We start from the raw sequence: 7,100 nt of genomic DNA, 5'->3' as shown, positions 1-7,100 counted from the left end.
AATGCACGCTACTGATTCTAGCTCACTATATACACAAACTGTAAGACCTTTGTGATACATTGAATACCTGTGAAATTTCCCAAGCCCAATCTTTTACAAGATCATCAATTATATACCACTCAGCTGTTTGTTCTTTCGTATCTTCAACCCGACATGAGTTCCTGTTGTCCATTGGCCAGTATGAAGACGTTGCAAGTTATAACGTTTCTCACAGCAGAGGTGGGCAGGTACGTTTGAGGCTTTAAACTATTAAATGTCATGATATGCCATTAAAAAATTAAAACCTAGTTTTGCCAGAAACTGAAACTTAATAATATAGTTTGTACTTACCAAAGGACCGTCCCACTTATTATCATTATTATCATTTCTTTATTTCAGGCTCTAACTGGCCCATAGGACACATGGACAAACATAAAAAAACATACAATATGTACAACATTTTAGACCATCATGAAGATATTATGACTAAGTATAGAGGCGCCGCCAGAGGTTGGGGAAGAAAGAATTCTGGTAAAAAGAGCACAGACTGCACAATGGTATTGGATGAATTGAAAAGCCTATTTACAAATGAAAGGCACTGTTTACGCCATCTGGCGTCGAAGGTATCCGTATTGTTAAATACAAACATTTCACTTGCGCTACAAGATCTAGGAAAATTCATTATTATACGGAAACAATTGTTGTAAGCAATGCGACATTTCGACAGAACATTCGAACGAAAAGAATTCCATAACTGCGCACCAAAGAGTTGGGAGCAGTGAGATATGAACAGTGTTTTCTTAATAGTAGGTGAACACAGACAAAATTTTCGAATTATAGTATTTGCACGACAATACAGACCCCTTAGCTGGGCGAGAATACAGTCATCATCACTCAGTCTGTCATTAATAGCAATTCCAAGGTATACAAATGATGTCACAAATCTCAAACACTCTCCATACAGTTTGATCGACGGGAGCGGATATAGAAGTGGCAAACTAGCACTCGGGAAGTACATACAGCATGTCTTGTTTACATTGAATAACAAATCATTTTCTAAACCAAAGTCCTCACAAGTACTTACAAGATTTTGCAGAGACTTGAGGCTAGGGCATAACAAACACATGTCGTCAGCGTAAAAAAGATGGTTCACAAGAAAGCCTCCTATATAGCAACCTACTTTAGTACTGCTGAGTCTCGAACTTAAGTCATTAATATATACATTGAATAATAGTGGGGATAGAAGACTCCCTTGCCTTACACCATTTGATACATAAAAGCTGGGAGACAAAACATTGTTCCATCTAATACACATTGTCTGGTTCTGGTACCAGTAAACCAGAAACATCACCAAATACACCGGCACATTTCTGTCAAGGAGTTTCTTAAATAGAGTCCAGTGGTTTACCCTATCGAAAGCCTTGGAGGCGTCCAAGAAACAAGCAAAAACTGGCGAACCGAGACCCCGGTAGTACTCAATTGTCTACGCCAAAAATAGTTACTCAAGCAACTGGATATGGTACTACGGACCTTTTTCCAGAATTCTCTAGTATGGCCGGTCAAAACCATATCCAGTTGCTTGAGTAACTATTTTTGGCGTATCTTATTACCTGGATGTCTAACCTACATCGACGTACTCAATTGTCTGTTTTAAAGTAAATACACACATGTCGAGTCCCTGTCCACGTTTAAAACCAAATTGATGAGCAGTGGTTTGAAGATATGGCTCTAGCCTGTTCAATAAAACGGCCTCCAGAACTTTGGATAAGTTACCCGTGCAAGGACAATTGGTCTATAATTATCAATACTAGAAATATTACCAGATTTGCTTTTAAGCACCGGGATTATGGTAGTATCTAATATAATTTTCGGAATGAAGTTATGGACAAGCGTGGCTGAAAACAATAGTGATATGCATATGCTAAGTTTAGGCCCCGCATATTTCAGGTGTTCATTACTTATTTCGTCAGACCCAAACGCTTTCCCATTGGGCAAATTTCTAATTATGTCATATATTTCCACAGCAGAGATTTGCATCCTCGTATCAAATTCAAAAGGCAACCTGTCGACAGATCAGACATCACAGCAGGTCTATGCACCTCACTATTAACAGAGTTCAGCAATTTATCAAAATGACTCTTCCACATGTCTGCAATCTTGTCAGCCCCAGAGCAACCATCTATAGTGTTAGGTATTACAGAATGAGAGGATTTGGTACTACGGACCTTTTTCCAGAATTCTCTAGTATGGCCGGCATTGAAACTTTTCGCAGTCGAGTCGGCTCTTGCCCTGTTTTCCTCCTGTTTACACTGTCTTAGGGCGTACTTAAATTTTGCCCTGGCTTTATTCATTAAGGAGAAAATGGGACCTGAGCGAGGGCGGCCACTTTCCCTCCAAAGAATGTAGGCCTCACGTGCAGCCGTATGCAAATCCTTAACAACCTCATTCTATCCAGGGACAGGTTTAAAGGAATTGCAACACGTTCTTTGAGTTATAGTGGAATTTGCAGAATCTTTTAGAGTGGCAATTAATTGGCAGGTAAACAGGTTTAGGGCATTAGTATGCGCTTGATCCTGACGATTCGGATCCTTACAAATCAATGCGTCCAGCGGAATTTCCACGTTCGACAGAAAACTGTCCACAGATAAACGATACATGTCTACTTGGCCTGGCACCGCCCTGGCCCAGTCAGTGATTTTGCGAGGAATCTCAGAGTATGCAGCCTTAGCTATGGCTTGTAAATTTGCATCTAAAGAGATACAAAGTGAAAAGTGATCAGAGGAGACAAAATCGTGCAACACTGGAATATTGTTAATGTTTTGGTGAGCCGTGTCACTTGCCAGACAGTGATCGATCCATGATGTAGAAGCATGGACATCACTGAGGTAATGTAAGAGTCGGCAGGAAGAAGTTCCCTGTCAGAGTAGTGTAATCCAGATTCCTCGCAAAATTTCTGTAACAATACACCAAATCTACTTGTAGGGGAGGCATTAAAATCGCCCAAGTTGCATACGAATTATAATCATCCAGGAGTGCCTCAAGTTTACCCAGCTTCTCAAGAAAAGAGTCAGTATTAGCTGGCATATCACAAGGCATATAGACACATACACAAATTAATTGACATCCATTCAAATCTATTCTAACAGCTATGAGACTATCATCATCGATGTCTACAGGAGATATGACAGAAGATAGGGTCTTTCTCCAAAAGATCCCCACTCCCCCATACGGGCGTCATTGCAGCACCCCTGCTTCAACATTTACTGGCGACTTCCCTGAGGCCATAAACTCAGGAATAATACTGCTTAGAAAAGGAATATCATCAGGCAGAAGCCAATGTTCTTGTAACATAATAATGTCATTTGATTCATACAGACTTTTGATTGTTCCAACGGAGTTTTTGACAGAAGGACAGTTATACGATACAATCCGCAGTTTCTGTTTCAAGTCCATGGTTAAAAAGTGGAAGAGCGTCGCCTACTGTGAAAGCGGCGCACTAGGATCCCACATGGCCAGAACGATGGGGACAGGACTTCCGATACAGCATTGTAGTCAACACGGAACGAAGAATACTCATCGTATTTTGTCGTCAGTTTATTACAGCCAAGTAACAACATCCATCCCAACATAAATTATGTGCAATTTCTGTCAGAGCTTTTTTAAAGCCATTTAACTGCAATGTATTAGTTGGGGCCTAAGTCCCGGTTTGAAAATACCCCACTAGATAAGGGCCCCCGTCATTTTTGATTGTTACCAAGACTATAATGTAAATGCAGAAATGTTCGCGGTAGCTTTGTTTTTGCCCCTTTCGCGGTGGCCACTTTACCGCGAACTTAAAACTATCGCGAACATTTTCCCCTATAGTATGTGACTATGTACAGTCTATGGCGCTTCAGTGAACTTAAAACGACATCGACCAATCATTTTTCCAGCTTCTGTGAAAGTAAATCCCCTTGAATGTACTCACAGTATTGTTTGGCCACACATTGTTTGTCACTGATGTTATCCACTGTTTTTTTTTTTACTGGAATGTGTTTTAAACACTTAATCATATTCAACTAACAGCGATCTTTCATTGTATTGATTTTGCGTAATCTCTGTCAGATTAGGTCTATTCAAACTCATTTTGCTGTAATATTTTGGCTGGAGCACAAGTAAGAATTCGAAAATTGCAGCCACAGTTTTCACGTCTCCTTCTGTTGCCCGCCCACCCAATAACGTCCCCAAACCGCCAGTGTCCACGACCAACTCGATAAATTGTGACAAAGAATAGTTCAAAGCTGTGCTGAACTGGTACCGGCAACGAGTTTCTAAAGGTCTAGGTTGTTGTTTAATAGAAAGTTACCTGAAGATTTATTTCAATTACTGTTCGGCAAATTCAGATAAGGTCTATGGATAACATTTTTCTATTTATCAACTTTTAGTAAACAGACATGTCACCTTTAATTACTGCTTAACAGACAATATTTAACATTAAAACCTGATATTTTTGCAGACTTGAAATATCAGAAAATATAAGTATTGATTGAATAAACATTTACTACATAGGACTATAACAAGATTTGGTTTTATTTATATGTTTTGTGACGGTTAAAGATTATCCCGTCCCCCCAAAAGTATAATGCTATATTAACCTGTAGTAACCTCACTACCAAAAATGCATTTTCTTTCTTTCTTGTTTTTTTCTTGTACAGACATTTTTGTCTCCATATAAGATTTTTTTCCTGACTATAAGAAAATTTTTGCAATTTTTTACTTACTGAATTTTCTTGAAGCAAGACTATATTTCTTACAGGTATCTCATAAAGTTTAACTAGAATGTTAGTCTTACAGTAAGATTTTTTCATAAATGTTCTTATGCCTATTCTTTTACTAATATATTGTCATTTGCAGCCTTGTGTTCAACAATCCTTTTCTCACATGAAGATCAGAAAGTCTTTTTGCCTAAAAACATTTTCTTACTTTGAAGATTGGTGCTCTTACAGCAAGACTGTCTTTCTTACTTCAAGAGCACAATTCTTGATGCCTAGACTTATTTTGAAATTCTTACTTTCAAGATTGGTGTTCTCACACCAAGAATTGAATTTCTTACTTTGAAAATTGGTGTTCTTACACCAAGAATACATTTCTTACCTCAAGAGCGCACTTCTTATTGCCTTACTTCCAAGATTGATTTTCTCACACAAAAGAATAACTTTCTCATATCAAGAGTAAAATTCTTTATTGCCTAGATCCATTTCTTATTTCCAAGACTGCTATTCTTACAACAAGAATACCTTTCTTACTACAAGTGCACACTTCTAATTGCCTAGAAATATTTTCTTATTTTCAAGATTGGCTTTCTTAAAACCAAGATTAAATTTCTTATAACAAGAATACCTTTCTTACATCAAGAGAACGATTCATATTGGCTAGAAATATTTTCTTACTTTTAAGATTGTGTTCTTATACCAGGATTAAATTTCTTATATCAAGAATAACTTTCTTACATCCAGACAACCCCTCCCCTATTCCCTAGAAATATTTTCTTACTTTCAAAATTTGTGTTCTTATACCAAGATTAAATTTCTTATATTAAGAATAACTTTCTTACATCAAGACAACAATTCTTACTGGCTAGTAATATATTCTTACTTTCAAGATTTGTGTTCTTATACCGGCAAGAGTAACTTTCTTACAGCAAGAGCACAATTCTTATTCCCAGAAATATTTTCTTACTTTCAAGATTGGTGTTCTTATACCAAGATTAAATTTCTTATATCAAGAATAGCTTTCTTTCATCAAGAGCACACTTCTTATTGCTAGAAATATGTTCTTCATTGTTCATACAAGAATAGTAACTTTCTTAAGTCAAAAGCACACTTCTTATTGCCTAAAGATATTCTTTTACATCTGAGATTAATATACTCTTATACACCAAGACCAAATTTCGGACAGCTAGCCGACCTACGGGTTCTACTTTGCTGTGCTAATATTGAAGTTTTTGTATTAGCAACAACTTGCTATCTTTAAGTTCAAGACTGAATTTCTCACACCTACAAACATAGAAACCATTTCTTAAGGTGAGATTGAGGTTCTTGTATCACGAACTGGTCAATGTTGCTGTTTATATAGTTGTAAATATATTTCCAATCATACTCATTTCCATCAATAAGTTTCATACCAGATTTTGGGGCATTTTTTTCTATGAACCATTATTTTAAAGATTGCAACATTACTGCCGATACCAACAGATTTAGATTATATATGATGCTTGCTTCTAAAAATCCATTTTCCTGATACTGAGCATACTAATAACTTAATTATTGTCTTTCTAAAACAGCACCATTACTGCTGTAGTGTTGTTGGTGTCTTGGTGATGGTATCATAATCATAATACATGTATCTTGTTCTTGTTGAAAGCTTTTCCAAAGTTGAGATGGGGGCATTCTCTTTGGTCCAACTGGTTTCCACGCCTAAAACACAGACAGTTTATGAACAAACAATTCCCTAATAAATGCCCCCCTCCCCCATAAGGATTTTGGACATCAACATCTCTATACTTTTCCTTCCTTAAAAATATCATACTTACGTCTTAGTGTTTTGGAGGAATGCATGCAAGTGTTCACTTCTACATTCTGCAATTACTGGTCGCCTTATCATGCATATGCAACCAAAGAAAATGTGAAATTAAAATACTTTGAAAACCAAGATGGCTGACGTACCTGAATAGATAATTTTCCAAGCTTGACTTCTGCTTTGGTTGCACTTTGGAGCTTAGAAATGCAAGGCCACATTGTAAACAGGGTCCCAGGTGATGCAGGACAGTGTCCTAAAGAAATCTACCATATCTGTGCCCTGTATTTGTAAGATCTAATGCACATCAGACAAATAAACCTGGAGAGGCAGTTTGCATGCAAGCTGCAACTGTCTAGAATTTGAAATTTGCAGCAAAGGATGATGGGAGTAATTTTCCATGATCCTTAGCAAAATTGTTGTCTTATTACCAGAAAAATATAGAATTAATTTCTTAAACTCTGATCTGATATTGAGAAAATAGACTAAAATTATGCTGGTTCCAACTAAAATTGAGAAGTGTCCTCACCTAATCATGTCAGTCTGTCATAGATTTATGAAACTAT

Source organism: Branchiostoma floridae, chromosome 1 (genome assembly GCF_000003815.2).
Source record: "Branchiostoma floridae strain S238N-H82 chromosome 1, Bfl_VNyyK, whole genome shotgun sequence".
Taxonomy (NCBI): Eukaryota; Metazoa; Chordata; class Leptocardii; order Amphioxiformes; family Branchiostomatidae; genus Branchiostoma; species Branchiostoma floridae.
The sequence above is the reverse complement of the archived record's forward strand: the minus strand, read 5'-3'. Positions refer to the sequence as shown.